Below are 18,421 nucleotides of genomic sequence, written 5' to 3'. Positions count from 1 at the left end.
AGCGCATTGATTAGTAACCCGATGTGTATCCTGGTTACGTGTGCAGGGAGCCAGAGAGCGCATGCGCAGCGAAATCCTATGGATTGCACTGCTCAAAAAAACGTTACATTCTGCGTTGCTCCCGCCCGGCGGTCAGTCAAAAAACGACTGACCACGACGCAGCGGATGCAACGCAGGGTCATCAGTCGCAATCCATCGCTAATAGAAGTCTATGGGGAAAAACTGGATTCCTGCAAAATATTTTGCAGGATACCGTAATTCCTCAAGGTGACTGATTGTGACTGCAGCAAAACAAGGGAAGTGTGAACCTAGCCTTATTCTGTTGCAATAAAAAGGTGCCAGGGTGCACAGAGCAGTAGGTGTCAGTTTAGATGACGGCTCTTTCAGACCGTCCTCCATAGATATGCACCCTCGGTTTGAGTAACAGTTATTCGCGGCCCCCTTAAACACGTGCGCTTCATTCAGATGACTACACAGGGGCGGAAGTTGCTCCTATCGGCATTCTTACCACAGTGGTCCATCATACGCTGGCCACCAACCGCTATATGTTACAATGTCTGCCTCATAAAAGTTTCAGCACATTAGTTCATAATTAACCAATTGTCAATAGAGCGGGAGCCAAGTAATTTAACCCTCCATTGTGCACACTTTTGGGGACTAAGAAGGCTGTTTTGCTCCAGCCTGAGAATACCAGCCCTCAGTTGTGGGCTTTATTTTGGCTAGGTACCAAAATTTGGGAGGATTGCACGATGTTTTTTTTTTTTTAATTATTTATGTAAATAATTAAACAGCATGGGTCACCATTATTTTGATTTTTATCTTTTTACTGTACGATAGACCTGAAGACTCCAGTGGAGGGGGGGGATCAGTGAATATTCATGAGGCTAAGGAGCGGCACCGGAAGTAGGAGGGGCAGCGGGAGCAGGTATGGATGAGCCTAGAATGTATGGGTTCCTTCCAGGTTAGGGGGCGTGAATGGCTTGGTTAGTGAGCTTGGAGATGTTTTCTCCCTGCCACTACAATCAAGCATCGCCCCCCCCCCCCCATGTGATAGGGGCCTGTTGAAGATGTCATACCTGGAAGGAGCCCATACACTCTGGCATCTACCGGACACTGGTAAGTACAGTGTGCTTGCTTTACCTTTTTTTTTTTTCCTTTTTACTACCCAGGTGCCGGATCAGGTCGATCTCGGCCCGGCCCAGCACTCGAGTACTGTTGAACCCTTGCTGGTCTTGACATCACATAAAAAAACTGCTGTAAAAACGCCACAAAACCCGCACCAAAATGGTAGATGGCTCCCAGGAGACATCCTGACACAAAATTAGGTTTTGGTCAGGAAAAAAACGCTGCAAAAACGTCCACGTCTTGTGTGAACATTGCCTTAGAGGGGACCTTCACCTTCAGTAATCTCCATATCAGAAGACAACATGACAACCGAGCCTCAAAGTGAAGGAGAAGCCGACGTACAGAGTCTACATGTAAGCACAGAGATCTGAGGTAGTCACCCACAGGCCGAATCCGCTGTTGCTAAGCAACTTGTATAAATAATACAGTATATGTAGTAGATATGACATATATTATACATGTGTTTTCTCACTGGGGGGCACTGTGGCTGTTTTGTTGGGGGTGTATTTTGGGACCACTGTGGATATCACTTTTATGAGGCAACTATGATTATCACTTTAATGGGGACAAGGCGGAAGTCATTGTAATAGAGGCACTGTGGATATCCCTGTTATTATGGAGGCACTATTTCTTTTTAAAAACAATTTCAATTGTATCAGAATAAAGGTAAAACTTTAATTCTGTATGTCGGCGAACAGCGAGATATTTAAATTTAGGAAAACAGCAGAATTGCAGCTTTATTTATAATCCACCCCATAGAGAGTTATTAACCTCTAGATGCCCAAGTGATGGCAGTGACCACACGACAGATCCCCAAAAAACCCACAAGCCCTCGTATGTCTACGTCACTGATATAATAAACAGTTATAGTTCCTGAAATATAATACTAAAAATGTGAAAAAAAAAATGGTTTATCAAAAGGTCAAATGATACTCGACGAGGTGCGGCTGATAGATACAGTTGTGCTCTAAAGTTTACATACCCGGCAGATTTTTTGCTTTATTGGCCTTTCTTCAGGGAATACGAATGAGAACACAAATCTTTTTTTCCCACGTGTGGTTAGTGGTTGGGTGAAGTCATTTATTGTCAGACTACTGTGTTTTCTCTTTTTAAATCATAATGACAACCAAAAACATCCAAATGACCCCGATCAAAAGTTCACATACCCCAGTTCTTAATTCAATGTATTGCCCCCTCTAACATCAATGACAGCTTGAAGTCTTTTGTGGTAGCTGTGGATGAGGCTACTGGATGCTTTGTGGCATTTGCGCAGTAATGGCTTTCTTCTGGCGACTCGACCTGGCAGTTGTGGCCAAAATTTTCGTGTCTACGTGATCGTGGTTTGTTTTTTACAGAGCCCCTGATTTTTTCCATTTGTTAATCACAGTTTGAACACTGCTGACTGGCATTATCAATTCCTTGGATATCTTTTTGTATCCCTTTCCTGTGTTATACAGTTCAACTATCTTTTCCCGTAGAGCCGTTGACAATTCTTTTGCTTTCCCCATGACTTACAATCAAGAAACGTCAAAGGTTGGATGAAAGATGCAAGAGTCTGTTTGGATCCCAGAAACTCCTTCAGTTTTTATGCACACACTGATTACAAGTAAACAGGTCACAGGTGAGGATGTTACCTTTTATTAGCCATTCAAACCCAATTGTGTCAACTTCTGTGCATATTTTCAGGCGAAAATCACCAGGGGATGTGAACTTTTGAGTCATTTTGATGTTTTTTGTTGTCATTATGATTTAAAAAGACAAAACACAGTAGTTTAACAATTTATGGCTTCACCAAACCACTAACCATGAGTGGAAAAAGTTTTTGTGTTATTCATATTCTCTCAAAAAAGGCCAAGAAATCAAAAACTCTGTCGGGGCATGTAAACTTTTGAGCACAACTGTAATGTAACTACAATTAGGGGATAATTGTCCTCATACTAGGAAACAATGTATAGCACCCGACTGCCAGAGACCCCCAGATAATGACTGACCCATTGTAAGTGCAGTCACAAGACAGTAAAGGTACCGTCACACTAAGCGACGCTCCAGCGATCCCACCAACAACCTGACCTGGCAGGGATCGCTGGAGCGTCACTACACGGGTTGCTGGTGAGCTGTCACACAGGCAGATCTCACCAGTGACCAGCCCCCAGCCAGCAGAAACGCATGGAAGCATGCTGCGCTTGGTAACTAAGGTAAATATCGGGTAACCAACCTGATATTTACCTTGGTTACCAGCGCGCACCGCTTAGCGCTGGCTCCCTGCACACCGAGCCACAGTACACATCGGGTTAATTACCCGATGTGTACTCTGCTACGTGTGCAGGCAGCAGGAGCCGGCTTCTGCGGACGCTGGTAACCACGATAAACATTGGGTAACCAAGAAGCCCTTCCCTTGGTTACCCGATATTTACATTCGTTACCAGCGTCCGCCACTCTCACACTGCCAGTGCCGGCTCCCTGTTCCCTGCACTCCTAGCCACAGTACACATCGGGTTAATTACCCGATGTGTACTCCGGCTACGTGTGCAGGGAGCAGGGAGCCGGCACGGACAGCTGAGTGCGGCGGATGTTGGTAACGAAGGTAAATATCGGGTAACCAAGGGAAGGGCTTCTTGGTTACCCGATGTTTACCGTGGTTACCAGCGTCCGCAGAAGCCGGCTCCTACTGCCTGCACATTCAGTTGTTGCTCTGTCGCTGTCACACACAGCGATGTGTGCTTCACAGCGGGAGAGCAACAACTAAAAAATGGCCCAGGACATTCAGCAACAACCAACGACCTCACAGCAGGGGCCGGGTTGTTGCTGGATGTCACACACAGAAACATCGCTAGCAAGTTGTGCCTCAGCAGCGATGTTGCTTAGTGTGACGTGGCCTTAAGACAGAATCAACAGGCACTGTGAGGGCCTCATACTGTGTATGGGAGACTATGGTGACAGCATACTGTGTGTAAGGGGGTGGAGGGGGGACATCATACTTTGTACGGGGGGACTGTAGGGACATCAAACTGTGTGTAGGGGACATCATACGGTGCAATTGGGAGGTGGACTGCAAGGATATCAAACTATGTAACGGGGTAGAGGGGGACATTATACTGTGTACGGGTATAGGATGAAGGTGATATCTGTACGTATATGATTATATAGAGGAGATACCCAGGTTATACCGGCTGTACATATATAATTATATACAGGAGATACCCAGGTTATACCGGCTGTACATATATAATTATATACAGGAGATGCCCAGGTTACACCAGCTGTACATATATAATTATATACAGGAGATGCCCAGGTTATACCAGCTGTACATATATAATTATATACAGGAGATACCCAGGTTATACCAGCTGTACATATATAATTATATACAGGAGATGCCCAGGTTATACCAGCTGTACATATAGAATTATAAACAGGAGATGCCCAGGTTATACCAGCTGTACATATATAATTATATACAGGAGATACCCAGGTTATACCAGCTGTACATATATATTTATATACAGGAGATGCGAGATGCCCAGGTTATACCAGCTGTACATATATAATTATAAACAGGAGATGCCCAGGTTATACCAGCTGTACATATATAATTATAAACAGGAGATGCCCAGGTTATACCAGCTGTACATATATAATTATATACAGGAGATGCCCAGGTTATACCAGCTGTACATATATAATTATATACAGAAGATGCCCAGGATATACCAGCTGTACATATATAATTATATACAGGAGATACCCAGGTTATACCAGCTATACATGTATAATTATATACAGGAGATGCCCAGGTTCTACCAGCTGTACATATATAATTATATACAGGAGATGCCCAGGTTCTACCAGCTGTACATATATAATTATATACAGGAGATGCCCAGGTTATACCAGCTGTACATATATAATTATATACAGGAGATGCCCAGGATATACCAGCTGTACATGTATAATTATATACAGGAGATGCCCAGGTTATACCAGCTGTACATATATAATTATATACAGGAGATGCCCAGGTTATACCAGCTGTATATATATAATTATATACAGAAGATGCCCAGGATATACCAGCTGTACATATATAATTATATACAGGAGATGCCCAGGTTATACCAGCTGTACATATATAATTATATACAGGAGATACCCAGGTTATACCAGCTGTACATATATAATTATATACAGGAGATGCGAGATGCCCAGGTTATACCAGCTGTACATATATAATTATAAACAGGAGATGCCCAGGTTATACCAGCTGTACATATATAATTATATACAGGAGATGCCCAGGTTATACCAGCTGTACATATATAATTATATACAGAAGATGCCCAGGATATACCAGCTGTACATATATAATTATATACAGGAGATACCCAGGTTATACCAGCTGTACATGTATAATTATATACAGGAGATGCCCAGGTTCTACCAGCTGTACATATATAATTATATACAGGAGATGCCCAGGTTCTACCAGCTGTACATATATAATTATATACAGGAGATGCCCAGGTTATACCAGCTGTACATATATAATTATATACAGGAGATGCCCAGGATATACCAGCTGTACATGTATAATTATATACAGGAGATGCCCAGGTTATACCAGCTGTACATATATAATTATATACAGGAGATGCCCAGGTTATACCAGCTGTATATATATAATTATATACAGGAGATGCCCAGGTTCTACCAGCTGTACATATATAATTATATACAGGAGATGCCCAGGTTCTACCAGCTGTACATATATAATTATATACAGGAGATGCCCAGGTTATACCAGCTGTACATATATAATTATATACAGGAGATGCCCAGGATATACCAGCTGTACATGTATAATTATATACAGGAGATGCCCAGGTTATACCAGCTGTACATATATAATTATATACAGGAGATGCCCAGGTTATACCAGCTGTATATATATAATTATATACAGAAGATGCCCAGGATATACCGGCTTTACATATATAGTTATATACAGGAGATGCCCAGGTTATACCGGCTGTACATATATAATTATATACAGGAGATGTCCAGGTTATACCAGCTGTACATCTATAATTATATACAGGAGATGTCTAGGTTATACCGGTCGTACATACAGTTAGGTCCAGAAATATTTGGACAGTGACACAATTTTCGCGAGTTGGGCTCTGCATGCCACCACATTGGATTTGAAATGAAACCTCTACAACAGAATTCAAGTGCAGATTGTAACGTTTAATTTGAAGGTTTGAACAAAAATATCTGATAGAAATTGTAGGAATTGTCACATTTCTTTACAAACACTCCACATTTTAGGAGGTCAAAAGTAATTGGACAAATAAACCAAACCCAAACAAAATATTTTTATTTTCAATATTTTGTTGCGAATCCTTTGGAGGCAATCACTGCCTTAAGTCTGGAACCCATGGACATCACCAAACGCTGGGTTTCCTCCTTCTTAATGCTTTGCCAGGCCTTTACAGCCGCAGCCTTCAGGTCTTGCTTGTTTGTGGGTCTTTCCGTCTTAAGTCTGGATTTGAGCAAGTGAAATGCATGCTCAATTGGGTTAAGATCTGGTGACTGACTTGGCCATTGCAGAATGTTCCACTTTTTTGCACTCATGAACTCCTGTTTAGCTTTGGCTGTATGCTTGGGGTCATTGTCCATCTGTACTATGAAGCGCCGTCCGATCAACTTTGCGGTATTTGGCTGAATCTGGGCTGAAAGTATATCCCGGTACACTTCAGAATTCATCCGGCTACTCTTGTCTGCTGTTATCTCATCAATAAACACAAGTGACCCAGTGCCATTGAAAGCCATGCATGCCCATGCCATCACGTTGCCTCCACCATGTTTTACAGAGGATGTGGTGTGCATTGGATCATGTGCCGTTCCCTTTCTTCTCCAAACTTTTTTCTTCCCATCATTCTGGTACAGGTTGATCTTGGTCTCATCTGTCCATAGAATACTTTTCCAGAACTGAGCTGGCTTCATGAGGTGTTTTTCAGCAAATTTAACTCTGGCCTGTCTATTTTTGGAATTGATGAATGGTTTGCATCTAGATGTGAACCCTTTGTATTTACTTTCATGGAGTCTTCTCTTTACTGTTGACTTAGAGACAGATACACCTACTTCACTGAGAGTGTTCTGGACTTCAGTTGATGTTGTGAACGGGTTCTTCTTCACCAAAGAAAGTATGCGGCGATCATCCACCACTGTTGTCATCCGTGGACGCCCAGGCCTTTATGAGTTCCCAAGCTCACCAGTCAATTCCTTTTTTCTCAGAATGTACTCGACTGTTGGTTGTCAGACTTCCGGGATTTCCAGTTCTCTTTTGAAAGAGCTTGCCCTCGGTTAACATGGAGTTTGCTGTTCTGTTGCCCTACTTCCTGTCCATCTGTTTAAAAGGCCGCCCCTAAGCTTAGTCCAGTGCCTGAGTATACTGCTTGCTGTGTACTCCTGCTTTGCTGCTCTTGGTTCCTGATTGACATTTTGGATCCTCCTGAAAAACAACCGACACCGACTCTGGACTTCACCCGGTCTCATCAAGCTGTGCCCGGACTCCGTCTGCCGTCTATGGTCAGCACTTCTGCCCGGTTCCTTCCGGTTCGTAACCACTCTGGACTCTCATCTCGTGTGGACATTTTTGGACTATACCTATTGCCCTTTGTGTCCCGGCTGCTGCGCATTTAGGCCTTCTGGGGTGATTGCCAGACAGTCCCTGTATAGGGGTTCGCTCTTGGTGGTCTCCCTGGGGGAGTCCGGTGCGTGGCCCCGGGAATTCCCTTCGCTCCGATCCTGGAAGGTATTTCCTGTGTTTATTGTTCCACTGTGTTTTGTTCCGTTAATGTACATATCGTTGGTTACATATTATAAACATCTCTGCACCAAGAACTCGTCTCTGGTTGTCATTGCCCTAACGCAATCGAAATTCTTAGTACATACAATAGTATTACATTGGTTTTGCTACTCTAAGCATGTCTGCTATCTCTCTGATGGATTTTGTCTTTTTTTTCAGCCTCAGGATGTTCTGCTTCACCTCAATTGAGAGTTCCTTAGACCGCATGTTGTCTGGTCACAGCAACAGCTTCCAAATGCAAAACCACACACCTGTAATCAACCCCAGACCTTTTAACTACTTCATTGATTACAGGTTAACGAGGGAGACGCCTTCAGAGTTAATTGCAGCCCTTAGATTCCCTTGTCCAATTACTTTTGGTCCCTTTAAAAAGAGAAGGCTATGCATTACAGAGCTATGATTCCTAAACCCTTTCTCCGATTTGGATTTGAAAACTCTCATATTGCAGCTGGGAGTGTGCACTTTCAGCCCATATTATATATATAATTGTATTTCTGAACATGTTTTTGTAAACCGCTAAAATAACAAAACTTGTGTCACTGTCCAAATATTTCTGGACCTAACTGTATATAATTATATACAGGAGATGTCCAGGTTATACCAGCTGTACATATATAATTATATACAGGAGATGCCCAGGTTATACCAGCTGTACATATATAATTATATACAGGAGATGCCCAGGTTATACCAGCTGTACATATATAATTATATACAGGAGATGCCCAGGTTATACCAGCTGTACATATATAATTATATACAGTAGATACCCAGGTTATACCGGCTGTACATATATAGTTATATACAGGAGATGCCCAGGTTATACCAGCTGTACATATATAATTATATACAGGAGATGCCCAGGTTATACCAGCTGTACATATATAATTATATACAGTAGATACCCAAGTTATACCGGCTGTACATATATAGTTATATACAGGAGATGCCCATGTTATACCGGCTGTACATATATAATTATATACAGGAGATGCCCAGGTTATACCAGCTGTACATATATAATTATATACAGAAGATGCCCAGGTTATACCAGCTGTACATATATAATTATAGACAGGAGATGCCCAGGTTATACCAGCTGTACATATATAATTATACACAGGAGATGCCCAGGTTATACCGGCTGTACATATATAATTATAAACAGGAGATGCCCAGGTTATACCGGCTGTACATATATAATTATATACAGGAGATGCCCAGGTTATACCGGCTGTACATATATAATTATATACAGGAGATGCCCAGGTTATACCGGCTGTATATATATAATTATATACAGGAGATGCCCAGGTTATACCAGCTGTACATATATAATTATAAACAGGAGATGCCCAGGTTATACCGGCTGTACAGATATAATTATAGACAGGAGATGCCCAGGTTATACCAGCTGTACATATATAATTATAAACAGGAGATGCCCAGGTTATACCGGCTGTACATATATAATTATATACAAGAGATGCCCAGGTTATACCAGCTGTACATATATAATTATATACAGGAGATGCCCAGGTTATACCAGCTGTACATATATAATGATATACAGGAGATGCCCAGGTTATACCGGCTGTACATATATAATTATATACAGGAGATGCCCAGGTTATACCGGCTGTACATATATAATTATATACAGGAGATGCCCAGGTTATACCGGCTGTACATATATAATTATATACAGGAGATGCCCAGGTTATACCAGCTGTACATATATAATTATATACAGGAGATGCCCAGGTTATACCAGCTGTACATATATAATTATATACAGGAGATACCCAGGTTATACCAGCTGTACATATATAATTATATACAGGAGATGCCCAGGTTATACCAGCTGTACATATATAATTATATACAGGAGATGCCCAGGTTATACCAGCTGTACATATATAATTATATACAGGAGATACCCAGGTTATACCGGCTGTACATATATAATTATATAAAGGAGATACCCAGGTTATACCAGCTGTACATATATAATTATATACAGGAGATGCCCAGGTTATACCAGCTGTACATATATAATTATATACAGGAGATGCCCAGGTTATACCAGCTGTACATATATAATTATATACAGGAGATACCCAGGTTATACCGGCTGTACATATATAATTATATAAAGGAGATACCCAGGTTATACCAGCTGTACATATATAATTATATACAGGAGATGCCCAGGTTATACCAGCTGTACATATATAATTATATAAAGGAGATACCCAGGTTATACCAGCTGTACATATATAATTATATACAGGAGATGCCCAGGTTATACCAGCTGTACATATATAATTATATACAGGAGATGCCCAGGTTATACCAGCTGTACTGATATAATTATTTACAGAAGATGCCCAGGTTATACCAGCTGTACATATATAATTATATACAGGAGATGCCCAGGTTATACCGGCTGTACATATATAATTATATACAGGAGATGCCCAGGTTATACCAGCTGTACATATATAATTATATACAGGAGATGCGCAGGTTATACCGGCTGTACATATATAATTATATACAGGAGATGTCCAGGTTATACCAGCTGTACATATATAATTATATACAGGAGATGCCCAGGTTATACCAGCTGTACATATATAATTATATACAGGAGATGCGCAGGTTATACCGGCTGTACATATATAATTATATACAGGAGATGTCCAGGTTATACCAGCTGTACAGATAAAATTATTTACAGGAGATGCCCAGGTTATACCAGCTGTACATATATAATTATATACAGGAGATGCCCAGGTTATATCAGCTGTACATATATAATTATATACAGGAGATGCCCAGGTTATACCAGCTGTACATATATAATTATATAAAGGAGATGCCCAGGTTATACCAGCTGTACATATATAATTATATACAGGAGATACCCAGGTTATACCAGCTGTACATATATAATTATATACAGAAGAGAGAAATTTACAGAACTGATTAGTATGAGGCAGATATTCCCATACAACTACTGTGGAAATGTGAGGAAAATGTCAGATATCAGATGATTTCTGAGATATTAGTTTTATCTTAAAATCACATTTCAGGTTATGTTCTCACAATGAACTTTTCACGCTCCGTATTTGCACCACACAAACAACAGCAGCCATTAAAGTTCCCACACAACGGATGGATTAGAAACCTTCGTCTTCTGAGCCTCCGTTCTCCGCAGTGCATCTTGAGCCTCCATCCCCCGCAGTGTAGCATGAGCCTCCATCACTCAATCCCCCAACCCCCCCGCAGTGTATCCTGAGCCTCCCTCCCCCGCAGTGTATCATCAGCCTCCCTCCCCCGCAGTGTATGATGAGCCTCCGTCCCCCGCAGTGTATCCTGAGCCTCCGTCCCCCGCAGTGTATCCTGAGCCTCCCTCCCCCGCAGTGTATCCTGAGCCTCCATCCCTCAATCCCCCAACCCCCCCCCCGCAGTGTAGCCTGAGCCTCCCTCCCCCGCAGTGTATCCTGAGCCTCCCTCCCCCGCAGTGTATCCTGAGCCTCCCTCCCCCGCAGTGTATCCTGAGCCTCCGTCCCCCGCAGTGTATCCTGAGCCTCCATCTCTCAATCCCCCAACCCCCCCCCCGCAGTGTATCCTGAGCCTCCATCCCCCGCAGTGTAGCCTGAGCCTCCATCCCCCGCAGTGTATCATGAGCCTCCGTCCCCCGTAGTGTATCCTGAGCCTCCGTCCCCCGCAGTGTATCCTGAGCCTCCGTCCCCCGCAGTGTATCCGGAGCCTCCGTCCCCCGCAGTGTATCCGGAGCCTCCCTCCTCCGCAGAGTATCCTGAGCCTCCATCCCCCGAAGTGTATCCTGAGCCTCCCTCCCCCGCAGTGTATCCTGAGCCTCCCTCCCCCGCAGTGTATCCTGAGCCTCTGTCCCCCGCAGTGTATCCTGAGCCCCCCTCCCCCGCAGTGTATCCTGAGCCTCCGTCCCCCGCAGTGTATCCTGAGCCTCCGTCCCCCGCAGTGTATCCTGAGCCTCCGTCCCCCGCAGTGTATCCTGAGCCTCCATCCCCCGCAGTGTATCCTGAGCCTCCCTCCCCCGCAGTGTATCCTGAGCCTCCATCCCCCGCAGTGTATCCTGAGCCTCCATCCCCCGCAGTGTATCCTGAGCCTCCCTCCTCCGCAGTGTATCCTGAGCCTCCCTCCCCCGCAGAGTATCCTGAGCCTCCCTCCCCCGCAGTGTATCCTGAGCCTCCCTCCCCCGCAGTGTATCGTGAGCCTCCGTCCCCCGCAGTGTATCCTGAGCCTCCGTCCCCCGCAGTGTATCCTGAGCCTCCGTCCCACGCAGTGTATCCTGAGCCTCCATCCCCCGCAGTGTATCCTGAGCCTCCATGCCCCGCAGTGTATACTGAGCCTCCCTCCCCCGCAGTGTATCCTGAGCCCCCCTCCCCCGCAGTGTATCCTGAGCCTCCGTCCCCCGCAGTGTATCCTGAGCCTCCGCCCCCCGCAGTGTATCCTGAGCCTCCATCCCCCGCAGTGTATCCTGAGCCTCCCTCCCCCGCAGAGTATCCTGAGCCTCCATCCCCCGCAGTGTATCCTGAGCCTCCATCCCCCGCAGTGTATCCTGAGCCTCCCTCCTCCGCAGAGTATCCTGAGCCTCCCTCCCCCGCAGTGTATCCTGAGCCTCCCTCCCCCGCAGTGTATCCTGAGCCTCCCTCCTCCGCAGAGTATCCTGAGCCTCCCTCCCCCGCAGTGTATCCTGAGCCTCCCTCCCCCGCAGTGTATCCTGAGCCTCCCTCCCCCGCAGTGTATCCTGAGCCTCTGTCCCCCGCAGTGTATCCTGAGCCTCCCTCCCCCGCAGTGTATCCTGAGCCTCCGTCCTCCGCAGTGTATCCTGAGCCTCCGTCCCCCGCAGTGTATCCTGAGCCTCCACCCCCGCAGTGTATCCTGAGCCTCCCTCCCCCCGCAGAGTATCCTGAGCCTCCATCCCCCGCAGAGTATCCTGAGCCTCCATCCCCCGCAGTGTATCCTGAGCCTCCCTCCCCCGCAGAGTATCCTGAGCCTCCCTCCCCCGCAGAGTATCCTGAGCCTCCCTCCCCCGCAGAGTATCCTGAGCCTCCGTCCCCCGCAGTGTATCCTGAGCCTCCGTCCCCCGCAGAGTATCCTGAGCCTCCATCCCCCGCAGTGTATCCTGAGCCTCCCTCCCCCGCAGTGTATCCTGAGCCTCCCTCCCCCACAGAGTATCCTGAGCCTCCATCCCCCGCAGTGTATCCTGAGCCTCCATGCCCCGCAGTGTATCCTGAGCCTCCCTCCCCCGCAGTGTATCCTGACTCCCCTCCCCCGCAGTGTATCCTGAGCCTCCATCCCCCGCAGTGTATCATGAGCCGCAAGGCCTGAAATTTACAACCATCTCTCTGCTGCCTGAGCTTCACCTGCGGATTTTGCCCAGAAATTTGCATTAGATGACGGTAAAATCCATATGTGATCTGCTCAGGTCTGTGTCAATAAACTTTTGTCAAAATCAAAGAAGCTTTATGTAAACATTGCAAACCAAAGAGACAAAAAAGATAAATACTTTAAAAATATGCACATAACAAAAGCATTAGCAGATAAAACCCTGGAGCCATCACTTACCTTCCCCGTTATTCGCTGCTTGTGTCACCGGTTTCCACAATGGCCGACATGACATATAATTCATCCGATATATGAAACTCAGCCGCTCTGACGTCGTCATCATCTATAACTGATGTGCTTGGAGCTCACTGACAAGTTTCTGTTGCCTCCTGAATTCTTAGTCCAGCCATGGTTTCATCTCACAAATGATGGACACCGCCCTGCAGACCAGGAGACCTGATTAATTAGTCTGCACCGGTGCTACCCTCCCTGAGAAGCCGCCCGGGTCTAGTCCAGCTCTCAAGCCTCACAGCTTTCTTAACCTATGTTCACACTCAGTATTTTTAGTTATATATTATTAGTATGGGTGACTCAGTGGTTAGTGTGTACTATGTTTTGCTACAGTGAGGTCCTGGGTTCGAATCTTACCAAAAATAAAAATATTAACATTTGGACTGGTGACTTACTCATTTATAGGCAGCACAGCAGCTCAGTGGTTAATGCTGATGTGACGCCCCTGGACTAGTCAGGGCGTCACAGGGTACTGCACTTGCTGCGTATGGTACTGCCTCCATCCGCATCCAAATCCCAACCACACCTCACACCACACCCTTTCAGACACACCAGTGGGCTGCTGAGCTGGATTAGGGCCGCCCACCTAGGGGTCAGGCAGACTGGTGGGATGAAAGGAAGGGGAAGTAGAACAGTTGAGTGTTAGCCCTTGAGAAGTGCGGAGCTAGGAGTGTGTGGCTCCCAGGGGGTTACAGGTTGGGTCGCAGACGGTGGTCTGGGTCTGGAGGAGGAGTCGGAGACCCGGTCACAGGGTATTGAGGCTGGGTGCCTAGACCTGGTCTTGGAGGACAGTCAGCAGCTCGAGTCTAATAACCGGTCAGGGACCGAAAACATGGTGGGGTACAGGACCCTAGGTCGAGGAGTAGCTTCAGGCAACCCGGCAATTAACCTGTGGAGGATAGTGACTTTATGGACTGTCCCCAAGAAGCTCAGAGATCAGGGGCACTAGCGCAACGAGGGGGATAGGGCTTTCCAATCTACGCAGCCCACAGAAATCCCAAGCGTGAGCCCTTGAGAGCACAGCTCCACTACCAACAAGTAGGGAGCGGGGCCCGGACAGCTTTATGCCAATGGGACACCAGAACACTTTTAATTTGTGCACGGAGGCAAGCTCTGGACCACCCCGCAGTACTATAGGAGACGGATACCCGGACGAGCTCTCCCAAGAGGGCAGCGGCACTCAGAGACTTGGTTCCCCTTGTTGTCAGAGTCTGCTTTGCGGTCGCATCATCACCAACACTGCCTGAGTGAGTACGTGGTACTCCCCTACACCAGCATCCCACCATCAAGAGTCCCGGGACCTCCCCTACCCGTGGAGAGAACGTCATCTGGCTGCCCCACTCCATCTCCCCCGGGTATTCCCATTGGCAGTACTCCCCTTACCGCAACCCACGGGTGATGTCACAAACTCTTATCCCCTGTAAACAGCCCCCTTTACATATGAGTGTCCACAAGCCCCCGGGTTCGGAGACCCTCGAGCCACAGCAACCCCCGGATCCGAGCGGTTTGACCGCTGCAGGGGGGGCACAGTGACATTTTGGAGAAATCCTGGATTCAAAGCCTATGTAAATAACTAAAAGGAAAATGCCTCTGTATTGATTTCTAACTGTTTAATAAAACAGATCTGATAAAAAAAAATAAAAAAAAGGTAAGGGCAGTGCATTCATTGCCATTATATGGTTAAAATTAGCAATATACAGTAATGGGCGGCACAGTAGCTCAGTGGTCAGCACTGGGTTTTATAGAGTTGGAATCCTGGGTTCAAATCCAACCAAGGACAACATCTGCAAGGAGTTTGTATGGTGTCTGTGGGGTTTCCTCCCACACTCCAAAGACATAGACAGGTTGAAAGAGAGGGAACCATAGGCCCTCTGTAATAGTTTTACATGGGGGTAACTAGATGCTGATTTTTTTTTAGACAGTAGCATCTAAACAGTTAACAGCAGGTATAGTTAAAGATCCAAGTGAGTTTGGCCCTTAAAAATTGGATTTCAGCTTCTGAGCTCTTCTACCCTCCCCCTAAAAGAAAAGAAAAAGAAGCCCAATTTCAAATATTCCAAACTTAAATGTAAGGAATTACTTTTTTGCTCTGGTCAATGGGACGCTTTGACGACATTTGCGTTTCTGACACAAATCATCAGACTTATCGATTGCTAGTTGGCCAGCGTTTGTAACAGTCAATGACAGGCCAGATGCAAAGAGTCAGATCTGTGTGAGGCCATTGGCTGCAGGGAGAAAAGAGCAAAATCTGCACGCAGAATGATAGCGCCCAATAGTCCAAAGTAGAGCAATGACAATAGCAGGGACTAAAACTTAACTTTTACTGTTATCAATTAAAATAATAATAAAGTGCAAATGCAAAATGCATATAAGCTGCCAAAAATGGAATAATCTCACCCGATCTTTCTCCACAGGCAAGGATAAACACCAATCATATAAGAGGAAAAACGGGCTGGAAACGGTGATTAACGGTATCACCGTTTATCTTTGTGGACACACAGGTTTTTGGACCTGAATTAAGTTGTACCAATCCCTGCCACTGCAGGTTGATATACAGATATCTCCCCTGATGAACTCTCTTTATTGAGAGGTTAAAGGGAACCTGTCATCAAAAATTTTGCTTTAAACCTAAATGTTTCCCCCTCTGCAGCTCCTGGGCTGCATTCTAGCAAGGTTCCTGTTGGTTTTTTGCTCCCTTTTAGACCAAATATAATACTTTATAAAGGTGTACCTTTTGGGATGCTAATTTTCTAAATCGTCCATGGGGGCGGGCTCTCTGGTGTCCGTTACGTCCATCCTGCCGATTTACGACGTCGCCCAATGAGATTATGGGCGGCGCTGTGATTATCATTGCAAGTGCCCACCCATAATCTAGTGCACGCGCTTTCCTCTCTGCCTCCAGCGTTCTGCGCAAGCGCTGGCCGTAACCGGTGGTGTCCTGCTCCGATCCTCCCATCTATTTCCTGCTACAGGGAAAGATGGGACGTGCGGTCATCTGGTCAGCGCTTGCGCAGAATGCTGGAGGCAGAGGGGAAAGCGCAGGCACTTGCGATGACAACACAGCGCCGCCCATAATCTCGTGCCTGCGCAAACGTCACCAGCGGTCACACTGTGCACGCAGTGCACAGTTCCACTACAGTGGCACTGCGCATGCGCCGGACCACGGGCTCACTGGGCGGCATCCTGGAAGTATGAAATGCTGCATTGGGGGACGGCATAAATCGGCAGGAGGGACATAACTGACACCAGAGAGCCCGCCCCCATGGACGATTTAGAAAATTTGCATCCCAAAAGGTACAACTTTATAAAAGTATTATAGGGGGAAATATTTAGGTTTAAAGCAAAATTTCTGATGACAGGTTCCCGTTAACTTGTCGGGAGGGAGGTTTTTTTTTTTTTTATGAGGTTGCGGGGCAGACAGCTCACTAGGGTGCTGCCCTTGTCAGGGCGGAAGCTTATGCATGGGGCACCACAGGGGTTTTCTTACATGACAACCTGATGATGTACCCTGGTGTTTCCAGCCCGTTTTTCCTCTTATATGATTGGTGTTTATCCTTGCCTGTGGAGAAAGATCGGGTGAGATTATTCCATTTTTGTCACCTTCTATGTATTTTGCATTTGCACTTTATTATTCTTTTAATTGATAACAGTAAAAGTTAAGTTTTAGTCCCTGCTATTGTAATTAAACATTGGCTGCAGGACATAGGTATAGTTGATAGAATGATGGCTGCTGAGTTGCTACATACATATAAGGGAACTTTTCCTTAAAGGGGTATTCCCAACTCCAAGATCCTATCCTAATATGTAGTAGCTGTAATATTAGCAAATACCTGCAATTATAAATGTACAGTCATGGCCAAAAGTTTTGAGAATGACACCAAAATTCTATTTTCACATGATCTGTTGTCCTCTGGTTTTTAATTGTGTTTGTCTGATGTTTACATCACATACAGAAATATAATTGCAATCATATTATGAGACCAAAAGGTTCTATTGACAGAATGAGTTAATGCAGCCAGTCAATATTTGCAGTGTTGACCCTTCTTCAGGACCTCTGCAATTCTCCCTGGCATGCTCTCAATCAACTTCTGCATCAAATCCTGACTGATAGTTGTCCATTCTTGCATAAGCAATGCTTGCATTTTGCCAGAATTTGTTGGTTTTTGTTTGTCCACCCGTCTCTTGATGATTGCCCACAAGTTCTCAATGGGATTAAGATCTGGGGAGTTTCCAGGCCATGGACCCAAAATCTCTCTGTTTTGTTCCATGGGCCATTTAGTGATCACCTTTGCTTTATGGCAAGGTGCTCCATCATGCTGGAAAAGGCATTGTTGGGCCCCAAACTGCTCTTGGACAGTTGGGAGAAGTTGCTCTTGGAGGACATTCTGGTACCATTCTTTATTCATGGCTGTGTTTTTAGGCAAGACTGTGAGTGGTGCGATTCCCTTGGCTGAGAAGCAACCCCACACATGAATGGTTTCAGGATGCTTAACAGTTGGCATGAGACAAGACTGGTGGTAGCGCGCACCTCTTCTTCTCCTAATAAGCTGTTTTCCAGATGTCCCAAACAATCGAAAAGGGGATTTATCTGAGAAAATGACTTGACCCCTGTCCTCAGCAGTCCTATCCCTGTACCTTTTGCAGAATATCAGTCGGTCCCTGATGTTTTTTCTGGAGAGAAGTGGCTTTTTTGCTGCCCTCCTTGAAACCAGGCCTTGCTCAAACAGTCTCCGCCTCACAGTGCGTGCAGAAGCA

Source organism: Anomaloglossus baeobatrachus, chromosome 12, assembly GCF_048569485.1.
Source record: "Anomaloglossus baeobatrachus isolate aAnoBae1 chromosome 12, aAnoBae1.hap1, whole genome shotgun sequence".
NCBI classification, from domain to species: Eukaryota; Metazoa; Chordata; class Amphibia; order Anura; family Aromobatidae; genus Anomaloglossus; species Anomaloglossus baeobatrachus.
Note: the sequence above shows the minus strand (reverse complement) of the source record.